The sequence below is a fragment of the Nomascus leucogenys genome, chromosome 21 (genome assembly GCF_006542625.1).
Source record: "Nomascus leucogenys isolate Asia chromosome 21, Asia_NLE_v1, whole genome shotgun sequence".
In the NCBI taxonomy this organism is placed as follows: Eukaryota; Metazoa; Chordata; class Mammalia; order Primates; family Hylobatidae; genus Nomascus; species Nomascus leucogenys.
In genome coordinates this window covers 76,751,754-76,768,228 of record NC_044401.1, presented here as the reverse complement: position 1 = coordinate 76,768,228, position 16,475 = coordinate 76,751,754, and the positions used below count along the sequence as shown (strand labels likewise).

At 39.5% G+C, this 16,475-nt stretch overlaps 1 protein-coding gene across 2 annotated transcripts in view; it reads right to left on the bottom strand.

Moving 5' to 3' along the window:
• Positions 1 to 16,475, bottom strand: part of THOC7 (THO complex 7) — a 123,262-nt gene that overhangs the window by 24,531 nt on the left and 82,256 nt on the right. For both annotated transcript variants that reach the window (XR_004027511.1, XR_004027512.1), the window contains exons 13-14: positions 14,124 to 14,231; positions 117 to 215 (exon numbers count right to left, since the gene is read on the bottom strand). The gene's annotated coding sequence lies outside the window, so the exon portion shown is untranslated. The remainder of the gene's footprint in view (positions 1 to 116; positions 216 to 14,123; positions 14,232 to 16,475) is intronic.

The window sequence follows — 16,475 nt, the reverse complement described above, 5'->3', positions numbered from 1 at the left end:
CTTAATTGCTTGCATTTTGTAAACGTATATGCTTTTTTCCATTGGCCACTCATTTGAAATGTGGTAGGTGTTTCCTTCTGCATGCTTCAACACCATAGACTTGGGGAATCTCTTACCTCCCGACGTTTCCAGAACAGAGAATGAATAGTGTGCAGCTTTAAATACACGGCTGAAGTCATTGGCAGGAGCAACCTTCACAATGATGGTCACAGTTACTGTGAAATTGAACACTGAATAAATGCTTTGTTGTTGTAGTTTCATTCCACAAACAAGCTCCCCATCCCCCCAGGAACAGGCTTAGCATGGAACTTTGAAACTGCAATGGGATTCTCTGTGCTCCCAAGTAACCCCTGCTCCCAGAAAGCATTCCCAAGGAACCCAAATAAATTTTGGTGCTAGCCAAAGCAATTTAGTGAAAAATACATAATGTATTGCATGGTATATTTTGTTTTGTATAGTAGAAATATGCATGTATTTATATACATCATTTTAAATATATAGTTACATATTTCACACAAGGTAGTTTATTGTATTTTTCATGGGTACAATCTCCTCCATTAGAGAGTTTGTTGGAGTGTCATTCTCAACCCAGCATGTGACATTCTCAATTCTGCTTTTAATGTACATCCTAGAAAGTGGAAGGGAAAGAGACTCAGAAAATCACGTTCAAGGCTTAGCCTTGAACACATACAGCTGTTCCTCAGTATATACAGGGACTGGTTCCAAGGCCCTGGCATATAACAAAATGCGCACATGCTCAAGTCCTGCAGTCAGCTCTGCAGAATCTGTGGATACAAAAGGTTGCCACTCTAATACATGCAGGTTTCTCATACTGAATACTGTATCTTGGATCTGCATTTGGTTGAAAAAATCTGTATATAAATGGACCTTCACAGTTCAAACCCATGTTATTCACGGTTCACCTGTACCCTGAGGCCTTGAACTAGCTTAATTTCTCCAAGGCTCAGTTTCCTCATCAAAGAAAAAAGAGGAATAACATCAGTTTCAATCTCCTATATCACAGTGTGGGTATGAAGACAAAATGAGATCATGCCCAAGAAAGTATATTTAAACTATAAAAGGTTAAGTAAAAAGCAGCTATTACATTTTATTCACCTCAGCCAAATGTTTGTATATTGTGTGTTACCAAAAATGAACTCTGTATTTCAGACAAACAAGCTTAAACTATCATTACAGAGTTGTCAAAAAGAAGGAACTTGATGTCCCAACATAAAAGCAAGAAACTTGCAAACAGGGAAAAATTTTAATGAAGGTAAAATAATAATTAACATTTACTGTAAAAGGTACTGATTTGCCATTGGTATTATTGTCCCCATTTCACAGGCAAAAAAGCTGAGGTTCACAGAGTTCAATTCTTAGACAAAGATCACAAAATTCTTAAGTCACCAGATGGGTATTAAACCAAGCTATGTCCACCAGCATCTCCCAAAATATCTTCTTTGAGATGCAAATGTGTCAAATGTAAAATCCTAATTAAACAGAGGTAAAAGGTTTCTTTTTGGCAAGACTTCTTCAGGTCTCTAATATATATTATAAATCTCCAGGTATGCCTTGCTCCCCAAACTTACTTGACCAAAGAATTATTCTATAGTGGATTATCTTATGGAATTCGTGTTCTGAAGAATGCTGGTATTGCCTCTACTTAAAATTCATGCCACGTGTGTCAAATAAGAAAATTTAGTCTAGGATTCATAGAACATTTACTTCAGAGGATCTGTAACATTCACTGTATTTTGGTATGTGTTGTTATGTGCATTTTTCAAGGGATAGGATCCAAAGCTCTTATCAGAATCTCGAAAGGGTTCGTGCCCTGCAAGAAAGATTAAGAAGCACTATTCTACAAAGACAGGTGATTTACTTTAAAGCCTTTATATTTCCTACAATGAATGTCATTCTTGTTGCAAGAGCAAGTGCCATTTACAGCTCTGCCATGCAATGACTTTTATTGCATCCATCAACACTCAAAACTATACTAATTAGCTGGCTTGTAAAAATATATTGAACCACTTGTGTACTGTTACAAGCCTCCTTTATTCACATCCTTTGAATGTGTTGGGTGTGAAGGGACTAGGGAGAATGGGAATTTATTACTGTGAGAAACGTCTTTCCTCTTCCTTATCAGGGAAAGGCTCAAATCTGGTGAGAGAGGAAGACTCTTTTTTGATTAGAAAATCAATATGAGTAGCTGCAAGAAAAAGTATCCATACTGAAAGCTCAATTGGGCTACAATATAGGCTTCTTGCATCAGAACACAAGTTAGGAACAGAGAAACTACAACAAGAACACTTCCGGGCATAGTGTCATGCTTAAGTCCCTGTCCCTTACACATCACCTTTCCACAAGGTTGGGTCATTTAAGTATACAAATCACCTTTGTAGACTTAGCCTCATTAGAACTCTTGTATCCGTGAGTCAAGAGGGGTTTAATGAGCCCTAGATGTGCTGATTACAGTTCAGCATAAGTTCCCTTTGGTTGCAAACGTATAGATATATACCATCATTCCAGTCTTATCCATCCATGACAGACAAAGCACTCTTCCTCATTGCTCCCAGATGCAATCTCAAAATCCTTCTCAATGATCCAGGCAATTACCACCAATGATTCAGACTTCTCACAAGAGAAGAAACTCAAATGCCACCCCTATTCTAGGCTCTCCTTTACCAGGAACTCACATTCTACTACTAAATTTATGTTTGTAACCCAAACACCCACATTGTCTTGAATATCTTTGATGCCAACCACCTGTTCGATTACTTATTACCATATTTTCCAGATAGAATAGATGCTTGGCATTAATAACAAATGTACCCAGAATTTTAAGAATCCCTATTTTCACAAATACCTCTATAGCCAACTAATTAACTCTTAAAATGGTAATACATAGGTGAATATGTAAATGACCCTTTAGGGCACTTGTATGTTCTGATGTGTAGAACAATAAGCAAAGAGAAGCAGGTGTCAGGTGTTTAACTAAGCTGAGCCACTCTCTAAGTACTCTGCTCTAGATCTATAGCTCACAATTTAAATAAGTACCAAACAGTGGTTTACAATTAGCAAAACTATGACTGTCAATTCCACAAATGCCAAGAATTTTATGATCATAGAATCTGGGTGGACTTAATCTCACTGTACCAAACACTCATTCTAACACAGGCTGACCCAAAATGGTGGGATGGTTATGAAAAGACCAAATGGCAGAGAGGGATAACCATGCCCTGCACCTCCATGAAGGCGTTCTCGAGCTGTGGAACTTGGCAAGTAACTCATGATTTGCATTAATATGGCTCTATATATGTCATATACAATAATTCAAATGAAATACTTTTAAAACGTCCTATTACCTATGTGTTCAGACTACATGTTGCCCAACATCTGGTTCTTTTCAAATAAGAAGTGTCTGGCATTACTAGCATAAAGGCATTCAAGTATAAGGCATAAGAGTTAGGTCTACACATCCCTTGCCCCTTCTACCTCCAAGGATCTCTAGCTGGAGTGGTATTTAAGAATTGAGTATTCCTTAAGGTATTGTTAAGAGGCAAAAGAGACTTCCCAGATCTAACGAAAACTTCCAACATGAGTCTCCTCTTCCTCCTTTGCCCAACTTCACAAAACTGCCTCAAACATGATGGATCTTTACATTTTAAAATCTAAATTGAAGAGCCTAAAGTATAGACACTTACTGCTCTTTGAAAAGTTTATCCAGATTACCTATATGGGAAGGAAGTAGGTCATCAAATACTAAAATCATTATTTCATGGGTATGTCTAGCTGCAATTATCTCTGGGTCTTCATAGTCCAACTCTTTAGCAACCTTATAAAACAAGATTTCTTCAGCAAAAATGACCAAATTTTTTAAACGTACATGTTTTCTGGTTTTATTTTTTTTTTGAGATGGGGGTCTCACTATGTCGGTCAAGCTATTCTCAAACTCCTGGGCTAAACAATCCTCCCACCTCAGTCTCCCAAGAAGCTGGGATTACAGACATGTGCCACTGCACACCCAGCTAAATGTATGAGTTTCAAGCAACACATCATTCTGCAAAAGGCAAGCATATCTCCACCTTCATTTCACAGGGATGGTCTCATAATATTCCCAAGACTGACACAGACTGACACACAAAAGTAGGCAATTTGGTGAAACAAAGGCACATCTTTGATTTCCTTCCAGTGTAGATTACTGTTGGACAAAGCACTGTGGCAAAGTAGAATAAAATACGGGTTGTATCTTGTCTTTATTGCATGTAAATGCTGTGACCTTAGGCAAAATATTTTAAAAGAGAAAATATTTTGTTTCTTTCCAAACTCCAGTGTAGGAAAAAAAGAGAAAATATTTCGAATGTACTCTGTAAGCGATAAAGCACTGTAAACAATGTAAGTTATTCTTACTATGATGTTTCCTCACCATTTAAAAATACCTATTAAGTACTAATTATGTTTGAGGTACAGCTGTAGGCACTAAGGATATATCAGTAAGCAAGATAGTCCCCTATCAGAGACTTGAAAACAGTCCTAATTTAGTAGCATGGGTATGAATCTCAGGTGGCATAAATTGGAATGAATCTATATGACACCAAGTACCCAGGTGTTCAGGAACAACTACATTTTTAAAATTTTAGAAACTGACTCATCTGTCCATCCATTCAAGTATATTGAGTACCCACTATGCACCAAGCAGGTGTTGACACACAAAAATAAACCACTTAGAAATGTGTAAAGCTTACAGTCTAATAAGAGCAACAATGAAGTAGGCATTTACAACAAAGTCTAACAGGTGATTTGATAGGGAATATACAACTTATAATGCAAGCCCTTGTCAGGGAGAACTAAGGCAGTTATAGCATTAAAGGAAGCTCTTAGGAATAAGTAACATTTAATATCAGTGGAACAATTATGCAAATATAAAAATAAATTAGAGGTGGGTAATGATGGAGATAGCTACCCAAATATAAAGTGAACATATGAAGACCCAAATCTTAGCATCATGTTTATAAAACCTCCATCTTCATCCAAATTTCATTTTAAAAGGTGATAGTTTGGCATTGCATTTCAAAATGAACATCAACCCAGGAAATCTCTTGGCTCAGTGCCTAAGCTTCCAAAATTCACAATATACGCAAAAGCCCAGCTTGTAGCTTATGGAGTTTGTCACAAAAATCTGGGGTTAGGGCCAGAGAAAGAGAAAGGTTACCAATGGTCTCAGCCATATCTTCTGGCTAAGTGTGGGGAGGCTGCTTGGTGATATTTGGGTTATAAAATCTAACAAGGATTAGCACTTTGAAATAAAGACCTATGAAAATTAGAAGTTAGAAGGAGGGATTTCTTCCAAGACAGAATCCCATCTTGGGAAGCAAAAAGAAAACTTACTGTGTCCATCATGTGCCAATGGAAAGTGTATAATCTCCAGAGGGTATAGAAAAGAGGAGCTGATCAACTGCTCCCAGTGCCAGGAGAATGAACCATTCACACACACATAGTCACACAGACTTATCTCTAAGGAAATCAGTGTGCTTTTTACCCTCTGATTCATTTCCCCAGTTAACTAGGACACAAATTACTTTGTGCTTATTATAAGAAGGAGAAACTGGCCGGGCACGGTGGCTCATGCCTGTAATCCGAACACTTTGGGAGGCCGAGGCAGGTGTATCACGAGGTCAGGAGATCGAGACCATCCTGGCTAACACGGTGAAACCCCGTCTCTACTAAAAATACAAAAAAAATTTAGCTGGGCCTGGTGGCAGGCGTCTGTAGTCCCAGCTACTTGGGAGGCTGAGGCAGGAGAATGCCGTGAACCTGGGAGGTGGAGCTTGCAGTGAGCCGAGATCACGCCACTGCACTCCAGCCTGGGCAATAGAGTGAGACTCTGTCTCAAAAATAAAAAATAAAAAAAGAAGGAGAAACTGACGGCAGGCAGCGAGATAATAAAGGACTTGGCCCAATGCCTTCCAGCAAGGGAGGATCGCTTGAGGCCAGGAGTTCAGGACCAGCCTAGGCAACACAGCAAGATCCTGTCTCTACAAAAAAATTTAAAAATTAGTCGGGCGTGGTGGCACACGCCTGTAGTCCTAGCTACTGGGGAGGCTGAGGCAGGAGAATCATTTGAGTGCAGGAGTTCAAGGCTGTGTGAGCTATGACCACTCCACTGTACTCCAGCCTGGGTAACAGAGCAAAACTTTATTTCTAAAAAAATATTTTTTAAGACAGCAGAGGAGCCCAGAAACACGCTGTGCTATGTTAGAGTTCCTCTTGCTGAATCTACCAGCGGCATCTTAACTGTGGCCATAAAATGACTCCATCTGTCTGGAGTTACAGCAACTGTTTCTCACCTGGATGACATTTTCAGCATTTGGCACTTGCTCAAAGAGTTGTCCAGAACCAACTGGGCCTGAGCTAGGAGCATAATGGATTGTATCAGGAGGCTCATCAAGGTCATGACACAAGAGTTTTCCAACTACTGTATCTTTTGCAATTTCCTCCTTGAGTGTGTGCCTGTTTAATTTTTTAAGAAGAAAAATCCCTTTAGATGGACATTATTTTTAAATGTAATGCATTTTCCATAAATATCCACTAGTTTGGGTAATGCATGTATGTAGATGCCCTATGTATCCCGGAGCAGACAGCTCAACTTTGGCGTACCATCTAAGAAGCCATTTCCCAAAAGGTTCTATGAATTTGGTAGGATTGTTTTCATTTTCTGGGAGTATGTATTTTCTGAACCCAGAAGGGCACTTGTTTGGGATGGGCAGTTGATCAAGGACATCACCTTAGTGGAGAAGTCTTGAGTGGGAATCAGATAATTCTCTGGGATTGTTCCAACCTGGAACATCTGGATGGTGTGGTCAAGAGACATAAACCTTACCATTCTATAGTTAAAGTGGATTTATTTTCATCTCAGTATGTTTACCTGTTTCTTCATCAGGATCTCTCTGCCTCAAATGCTCACTCTTGAGCCTTCAGCGTCTAAATCCTACTCATCCTTCAAAGGCTAACAGCTCTCATTCCTCAAGAAGCTCCTCTGGCCGGGCACAGTGGCTCACGCTTGTAATCCCAGCACTTTGGGAGGCCGAGGCGGGCGGATCACGAGGTCAGGAGATCGAGACCACGGTGAAACCCCGTCTCTACTAAAAATACAAAAAAATTAGCCAGGCGTCGTGGCGCGCCTGTAGTCCCAGCTACTCGGAGAGGCTGACGCAGGAGAATGGCGTGAACCCGGGAGGCGGAGCTTGCAGTGAGCCGAGATTGCACCACTGCACTCCAGCCTGGGCGATAGAAAAAAAAAAAAAAAAAGCTCCTCTGATTATTCCAGTCTCATGTGTTCTTCCCCTTAACAATTAACGCACAGCACCTAGAACTTGAAGTCATTGCATATTTTTATCAACTGTTGTTTTACATGTATTCATCTTATCACTCTGACAAGATACAATCTTCTTACAGCAAATGACCATAACAAATACTCATACTGACAACATTAGGGGCTACAGCACTGGGTGCAGCATATGGTAGGTGTTTGGTTAATTAAATACAATTCTCCTGGGGGAAGAAGAAGGAGAAAAAGTAGAAGAAGAAGGAAAATGAGAAGCAGAAAGGATAACATTTACTGGGTGTATGCCAAGCCCAACTAAATAAATTCCAAGCATTGGTTATATTTGATCCTTATGACAATGCTATGAGGTAGGTGCAATAATCATCTCCATTTGGAAGGTAGAGTAATTGGGACCCAAACAAGACCACATGGGTGGTAGTTAGCAAGACTAGATTTTGTTTTTGATTAGGCAATCAAGAATAAAACCTAGGAAACATGGGACAGCTGTCCTATGTGTAAATAAGAAACAGAGGGGAGTTAAGGGGGAAGAAGAGTGACAGAGATGTAGGTTTGGAGACTGAGCTTCTGATAATAAAAATATTCATACTAACAGTAATACAAACCCACCATCCCTTATCCAAACTCCAAAATCCAAAGCTCTGAAACTAAGAATTTTTTCATAACTTACTTGGCATCAAAATTTAGCCTGACCCGACCAGAAATTTTCGACTTCAAAAACTTATCTGAACTGTCAGATCTTTATTTGTCCCATTTAGTGTGAGTATTCACTATAAATTTGAATATAGGGTATATGGAGTATTACTCTTGCTGGGGAAGTTGCATAATATATGATATACACATCCTATTACATTTCTAAAGTCAGATAAAAATATCTTCATCCTGAAACATATTCAATGCCAAAGGTTTCAGATAATGGGTTATGTAACTGTAATAAATTGCATTTATAAAACTCATGTGATATGTGAGCACTATGTTCAGAATGTCACATAAATTATCCCATTTTTTCTTCACAACAATCCTGCAGGTAAGTACTATTATTATCCAATTTTATAAAGGAAAAACTGAAAACCAAAGGCTTAAGTAAGTTACCGAAGATCACACAGCTGAAAAGTGATAGAACCAGGATTCCAAGCTAGGTCTATGATTCCAAAATTCAAGATTTTACCACTTACTGTCAGATCCTGGAAACCCAACTTGCAATAATGAATAGTGATATGGTTTGGATATTTGGCCCCTCCAAATGTCATTTTGAAATATTATTCCTAATGTTGGGGGATGGGGCCTGGTGGGAGGTTTATGGGTCATCAGAGTTGATCCCCCACGATTTGTGGGATTGGTGCCACCCGTCCAGAGTCAGTTCTCACTCTGGTAGTTCATAGGAGAGCTAGTTGTTTAAACGAGTGTGACGCCTTCACATCTCTCTTGTTCCCTCTCTTGCTATGTGATGTATTGGCTCTCCCTTTGCCTTCAGCCATGAATAAAGGCTTGCTAGGCCTCACTCAAAGCCAAGCAGATGCTGGCACCATGCTTTTTGAACAGACTGCAGAACCATGATCTCATTAAACCTCTTTTCTTTATACATTACCCAGTCTCAGGTATTCTCTCACAACAACACAAAATGGACTAACACAGATAGGCCCAACAGGTTATTTCTGAGGACCATCACCTGGGGCTGAACAAGAGTCAATTTGATGATTAACCACATATCCATTTGGGCCAATAAATATGGCAATCTCTCTTCTCTCTACCCACTCCAAATTCTTGCCCATGCCCACCTATCTCAATTCACCTAAGGAGGTACTGATCACAGAAAGGTGAATTGTCATTAATGCCATGGATATAGGCAGTTACTAGAATTGCTGCACACCGCCAGTCACAGTCACAAGCCTTAATGGAGAAGGACTGGACACTTGAAAACCCAGCTCTCTCCACGTCAAGATGTGTAGCAGTAATCACAGTCCCACACTCTGTAACAAAATAGCACATCTTCTACAAACTGGTCCGTGCTGTCATTTTCAAAATTACTTTATTACACACATAGCAATGGAAAAGATAACGGGGAAATTGTGCCCTATTCATTAGAATTAAGACATAGATTCAGGCCAGGTGTGGTGGCTCACACCTGTAATCCTAGCATTTTTTTGAAGGCCCAGGTGGGGAGATCACTTGATGCCAGGAGCATGAGACAAGCTTGGGCATCATAATGAGACTGATCTCTTCAAAAATAAAAATTACAAGTTAGCCATGTGTAGGTGGGAGGATCGCTGTGCCCAGTTCAAGGCTACAGTGAGCTGTGATCACACAACTGCACTCCAGCCTGAGCCACAGAGCAAGAAACTGTCTCATTAAATAAATAAATAAAATAACAGAAAAAGAAAGTGATTCCAAATACAGGCACAATTTTAACTGTTTATCACCAAAATACACTAATTAATCATATTATGTTAGCTGGTAACAAAAACAAAGTTATTTTTGGCTCAGGGAAGAGAGAAGACTTTTTAGAAGACGAGGCCCTTATTTGGGGACTTGATATATGTAGGATAAGAAAGTGGTGGTGAATGGGGAGATCGTTCCCAATAGAGACTATCATTAATGAAAACATGAACCATAACTCACTGTGCTTTTTTCCACACATCCATCCACATATTCACTTGACAAACATTTACTGAGTGCCAATTATGTGCCAGGAACTGTGCTATGTTCTGTATATGCTACAATGAAGTGAAATCTCTGCATTTACCAAATTTATAATCTGGGCTGGGACACAAACACTAAGCAAGTGTAGAAAATCAAAACACAAAATTCAAATAGACATATTATTAAGAAAATGAAAACTGTAAAGTGATTTTTAAAAATAAGGTCTAATGGTCAGATCCTGAAAAACACAAGAGCAAACATCCCAAGCCAGGCAGCCTAGCTGTCTGGTTTCAATATAATGGACCAAGGGGCCAAGGAACAGGATGAGGTTGGAGAAGGATACAAGGGCCAGAGAGAATATCTTGGGAGTGAGGTAAGAATTTTGGATTGCATTCCAAATGCAAAAGAAAATCCCAGGAGGGTTTTACACAGGGGAGGAATATGATCCAATCTGACTTTTAAAAAAAATTATTCTAGCTGCTCTGTGCAGATTCTTGGAGGCGGTAAGGGTGAAAGAAGCCCAGTTAAGAGAAATGAGCATTAACTCAAGTAAGACGGAATGGTGGCTGTCATGATTGGGGGCTCCTCTAGAGACAGAATCTGAGTTGGGGATTTGAGTGAAAGCAGTTTATTTGGGAGGTGATCAGAGCTATATGGCATAAGGAAAGTGAGACGGGGAAGAAAAAATCCCAATAAAAAGTACATCATCAAACAAGTCATTACTGTGGGAAGCTAGAATTTAATAATCCTGGGATCCCTGGAAGCCAGTGTAGAATGCACATTCAAAATTGTCCCCCACCAGGGGCAAAGAACTAGAGTGCACCAACTCCTTTCATTCATTGACTGAGAACTCCTAGCAGGTAGTATTTCTCCAACACTTCTTGGGGGGTGGGCCAGGGCAGAGCAGATGTCAGATCCAAATAATACCTCAAGCAAAGAAACGCATATACTAGCAGGTGGAAATTGGGCTTGCTGCACTGAATTGTTAAGGCCTGAGGAGGTATGAGTAGGATATTGACAGCATCTGTCACAATGGCTTAAACCAGCCTATGTGCTAAGATGACCACCTTTCTTCTCTACTCAGCCCTAGGGGAAGCCGTAAATACCACACAATCTAACCCTCCCCCGGCCTCAGCCACAGCAGATTGGATGAGGGATGAATGAGTGACTCTAGAGAGTCCAATCCAATTCTCTCTCTCAAAAAATTTGGACCTGAAGTACAGAGTAGAGTTAGTTAGATCTGAGAAGATGTGCTAGAAGGGTATGTTCAGTGAAGGGCTAGGACTGCTGCTTTGTAGCGGATGAAGAGCCACATATTATTAGCCCATGAGTGAACAAAGACTTGGGTCTCACAGAGAGTTAGTCAACAGATGTTTATGAAGCATCTACTATGTGCTTCATGTTGAGGTTCTGAAAACGAAGAAGACCGATATGTAACCCCAAGAAACTCAGTCTGCGGAGGAAATATAAAGATCAACAGAAGACGGCAATAGCATACGATAGGATATATAATTTGCCGAGAACATTTCTCAACCTACCTTTGTCAACTGCAAAGTAATCATTCCTTGGATCTAGTTCAAAGGTGAAATCCCCCAGGTTATCTTCATCTGTTGCCCGGCATACTCCAATCACTTTCCCAACTGGAATTTCTTCATCCAGGGTGATGTCAACTTTATTGTGCAGAGTTGAGTTTTTGTTTGTTTGTTTTTTAATTATACTTTAAGTTTTAGGGTACATGTGCACAACGTGCAGGTTTGTTACATATGTATACATGTGCCATGTTGGTCTGCTGCACCCATTAACTCGTCATTTAACATTAGGTATATCTCCTAATGCTATCCCTCCCCCCTCCCCCCACCCCACAAAAGGCCCCAGTGTGGGATGTTCCCCTTCCTATGTCCATGTGTTCTCATTGTTCAATTCCCACCTATGAGTGAGAACATGTGGTGTTACGTTTTTTGTCCTTGTGATAGTTTGCTGAGAATGATGGTTTCCAGCTTCATCCATGTCCCCACAAAAGACATGAACTCATCATTTTTTACGGCTGCATAGTATTCCATGGTGTATATGTGCCATGTTTTCTTAATCCAGTCTATCGTTGTTGGACATTTGGGTTGCTTCCAAGTCTTTGCTACTGTGAATAGTGCCACAGTAAACATACGTGTGCATGTGTCTTTATAACAGCATGATTTATAGTCCTTTGGGTATATACCCAGTAATGGGATGGCTGGGTCAACCAGTATTTCTAGTTCTAGATCCCTGAGGAATCACCACACTGACTTCCACAATGGTTGAACTAGTTTACAGTCCCACCAACAGTGTAAAAGTGTTCCTATTTCTCTACATCCTCTCCAGCACCCGTTGTTTCCTGACTTTTTAATGATCGCCATTCTAACTGGTGTGAGATGGTATCTCATTGTGGTTTTGATTTGCATTTCTCTGATGGCCAGTGATGATGAGCATTTTTTCATGTGTTTTTTGGCTGCATAAATGTCTTCTTTTGAGAAGTGTCTGTTCATATCCTTCGTGCACTTGTTGATGGGGTTGTTTGTGTTTTTCTTGTAAATGTGTTTGAGTTCATTGTAGATTCTGGATATTAGCCCTTTGTCAGATGAGTAGGTTGTGAAAATTTTCTCCCATTCTGTAGGTTGCCTGTTCACTGTAATGGTAGTTTCTTTTGCTGTGCAGAAGCTCTTTAGTTTAATTAGATCCCATTTGTCAATTTTGGCTTTTCTTGCCATTGCTTTTGGTGTTTTGACATGAAGTCCTTGCCCATGCCTATGTCCTGAATGGTATTGCCTAGGTTTTCTTCTAGGGTTTTTATGGTTTTAGGTCTAACATGTAAGTCTTTAATCCATCTTGAATTAATTTTTGTATAAGGTGTAAGGAAGGGATCCAGTTTCAGCTTTCTACATATGGCTAGCCAGTTTTCCCAGCACCATTTATTAAATAGGGAATCCTTTCCCCATTTCTTGTTTTTCTCAGGTTTGTCAAAGATCAGATAGTTGTAGATATGCGGCATTATTTCTGAGGGCTCTGTTCTGTTCCCTTGGTCTATATCTCTGTTTTGGTACCAGTACCATGCTGTTTTGGTTACTGTAGCCTTGTGTGTAGTTTGAAGTCAGGTAGCATGATGCCTCCAGCTTTGTTCTTTTGGCTTAAGACTGACTTGGCGATGTGGGCTCTTTTTTGGTTCCATATGAACTTTAAAGTAGTTTTTTCCAATTCTGTGAAGAAAGTCATTGGTAGCTTGATGAGGATGGCATTGAATCTATAAATTACCTTGGGCAGTATGTGTGCTGAGTTGAGTTTATGGAAGTCACACTCGAGACAGCATTTTCAATATTTAATAAACTTGTTTAAAAAGGAAAGATTATGAGAGAGGCATTTACTTGCTGTGTATTCTTTTCTACACCTTATGGTGGCAAAAGAGTAGGAGGTTGGAGACTGCAATGATAAGAGTGGAAATTGTGACCATGAGCTTAACAAGCAACCCATTTATTGTTCACTTACCTACAGTTTAGACAAACTCCTAAGCATTTTTTAAGTGTTGTTGCATTTATTCCTCACAGCAACCCTAGGAAGTAGGGACCATTTTTTGTCCCAATTTTATAGGCATGGAAATGGAAATTGTAAGACATTAGGTAACTTTCAGAAGTAAATATCAAAGTGGCTGAGAGAGGATTTGACCCCGAGCCTATCTGGCTCTAGAGCCTGTATGCTTAATCACTGTGCTCTTATCCTTCTGTAAGAACCAGCTTCTTACTGGTTCTTATACTGAATCACTGTTGACCCTCAATATGGTTTTATAAAATCCTTGATGATAATATTAGCCAGAATCTCCCTTGAGGATAGAGAGAGATAATCCAACATAAGTCAGACACTAAGAACATATTGCACTAACACTTCATTCTATTGCAATTTCAATACACTTTATATTCTAAAATTATTTTTCTTTCAGTTTTTAAAAAACCCCTTTTAAAAAATCTTACGTCTTAAAGTGGTTGTTTACATCTTGCTTGTTTATTTTCCTTCTCAGAAAAAAACAAACAAAGCAAACATAAAAATTTAATAATGAATTTGCCAAACATTTTCAAATTCAATTTGCAAGGTCAAACTAAAATATTAGGTTTTATGATCTTACCTGCAGGTAAGAATGGGGTCCTTATTGTTTACATTGATAAGAAAAATCTTTAGATTTCCAGCTGTAAACAGGCCTCCAGAATCAACCACTTTAATAACCAGTGAAAAACTGAAAATGAAGCCACAAGAAAGACAGTTGAGATTGTATAGAAACTAACAGGCTCTCACAGAAGTGGAATCTGTTTAGTTACAACAATCAGTTAAAACAATCGATTCATCTAGTTAAAATGTCGATCAAGCCAGTTATTTTAATGGTTAGAAATGGCTGACATTTTGTTAAGGACTAAATCAGTCGAGTCAGTTGAAAGGACAGGCAGGAACTTAGAAAAGTCTGTTAATCTCCATACACAATAAAAAGGCAAAGGGAGATCCTTAGCATGTTATAGCAAACAGAACTTATGGCTGTGGGTTCTTACCTTCCAAACACTGATGTTTCAATTTTGAAAACAGACATATACAAAGGACAAGGTATTAAGAACACTTCAAAACAATTTAATGACTATGGGGGGATATTAGGACAGTTAGATGACTAATAGGATTTTATTTTAACAGAGATGTGTAGGGGTTTGAGGCATAAGAGTGCTCGAAATGATGAAACTGAATGTATCCTAATTGAAAGATGAATGTTCATATCCATAAAGTATGATCTTGGGTGGTCGACTCTCCCAGTTTGCCCAGGACTGTCCAGGTCCAGAGATTTAGCACTGTAAATCTCCCAACCCAGAAAACTCCTCTGTTCCAGCCGAAGTGAGAGAGTTGGTTATCCCTTCAGAAGAATAAAAAATACACTTGAAATGTACTGTTAAGACCAAACTGATTGTTTTTCTTCCATTTGTAATAAAAACTAAACCAGTTTTCAATATCTCTCTTCTTTCATAATTTTTCCTACAAGAAGATTATCTGTTAGATACTCTTGACAAAAACCACAGGTCAATCATTTTTTTTTTTTTTTTTTTTTTTTTTTGAACGGATCTTGCTCTGTCCCCAGTGGTGCAGTGCGCATCTCGCTCCTGCAACTCCCCCCGGTTCACGCCATTCTCCTGCTCCTCCGAGTAGCTGGACTACAGCGCCCAACACGCCAGCTAATTTTTTTTTTTAGTAGAGACGGGTTTCACCGTGTTAGCTGGATGTCTCCATCTCTGACTCGTGATCGCCCCTCGCTCCAAGTGCTGGATTACAGGCTTGAGCCACGGCCGGCGCAAGTCAATCATTGTTAAGAATAAAGACATTTAAAAGATAATTCTGGGCTGGGCGCAGTGGCTCATGCCTGTAATCCCAGCACTTTGGGAGGCTGAGGCGGGCGGATCACAAGGTCAGGAGGTTGAGACCATCCTGGTAAATACAGTGAAGTCCCGTCTCTACTAAAAATTACAAAAAAAAAAAAAAAATTAGCCAGGTGTGGTGGCGGGCACACATAGTCGCAGCTACTTGGGAGGCTGAGGCAGGAGAATGGCGTGAACCCAGGAGGTAGAGCTTGCAGTAAGCGAAGACTGCGCCACCACACTCCAGCCTGGGCGACAGAGCGAGACTCCATCTCAAAAAAAAAAAAAATAAATAAATAAATAAATAAATAAATAATTCTGGGAAGCGTTAACTGCAAGAATAGAAGGAATAAGTTGTGGATGAGATCTTCAGCATTAAGGAATTCAAGCTACCTGGGGTCTAGCTGAATGCTGGAGGGTTGATGACAGCAAGGAAGGAAGAAAGCAATGAGCCTTTCTAACACTTTCATCGGCATTTGAACAAGTGATTTCGTGGCCCCTATATCTTTTTTGAAAGGAGAGAATGGTGAGAATTGATAAAAATCAATGAGGCATTTCAAAATTTCCTTGACTCTCACTTAAAGGTCTGCTCAGTGACCCTAGAAGCTCCGCAGCTAAGAAGGAAATTAAGGAGTAGTTACTCTCTGTAAAACTTCAGTGAGGTCCCATTGCAAAGCTTTAGCCAAAGACTTATTTATTCAAATTCTGCAAACAAAGGTTAAGTCATCCCACGTTAGCTCCTTTGATTTAAATCATACTGAGAAAAAGGAAAGGTTTAGTTTTCACTTATCAAGAAAAAGTTAGTTTGTTAAACACTCATTAACAACTTTACTCCCATTATTAACAAATCTGGGGATTTATAAATACCTTGCTTGTGCATAATCACTCTTCCATGAGATACACCAGGCCAAAAAGAAAAGAAAAACAAAACTGTGATGGCTATAATCCATTATTCCCAGAGCGATTTATGAAATAAGATAATTCAAATAATTGTTTGTCATGGGGCACAGCAGTGGAATTAAAGGAAAATGGTTAAAGATTTTGGCAATTTCTACTAAAAAATTATATAAAGATAATGCATACAGCTGACT